Source organism: Rhincodon typus, chromosome 2 (genome assembly GCF_021869965.1).
Source record: "Rhincodon typus isolate 14 chromosome 2, sRhiTyp1.1, whole genome shotgun sequence".
Taxonomy (NCBI): domain Eukaryota; kingdom Metazoa; phylum Chordata; class Chondrichthyes; order Orectolobiformes; family Rhincodontidae; genus Rhincodon; species Rhincodon typus.
The window spans coordinates 138,458,793-138,459,327 of NC_063333.1; positions in this window are offsets into that span (position 1 = coordinate 138,458,793).

Consider the following 535-nt stretch of genomic DNA (forward strand, 5'->3'; position numbering starts at 1 on the left):
CTAGGCCCGAAACGTCAGCCTTCCTGCTCCTATGATGCTGCTTGGCCTGCTGTGCTCATCCAGCTCTAAACCTTGTTATCTCAGATTCTCCAACATCTGCAGTTCCAACTATCTCACTTTTCCTTCTTTGCTTTTGTTTGGTTCGATTAAATAGCTCGCTTTTTTTCTTATATAAACGTCGCTTGTCTCTTCTTTTGACAACCTTCGACAGGCTTGCTACATACCTCATGCCCCAATTTATCTATTAATTTCACATTTCCAAGTTTTAGTTTATCTGATTGTGATGGGAGTCTCTAAATTAACCTATGCATTCATGAGAAGGAAAAATAATAACCATTAAATAAAATTTTAACCACTCCTTTAGCCTACAACGGCCTCCAAGAGTTCATTCTGAACAAGTGAGAGCGGTTGTGCTCAGGGGCATTGTGGGATCTAGGAGGTTTGGAGCTGTGGGATTATTGGGACGTGAGCAGCGGGATTGTGGGAACGTGGAGGACTGACACTGTGGGATTGTGGGATAGTGGAGGACGTGTGC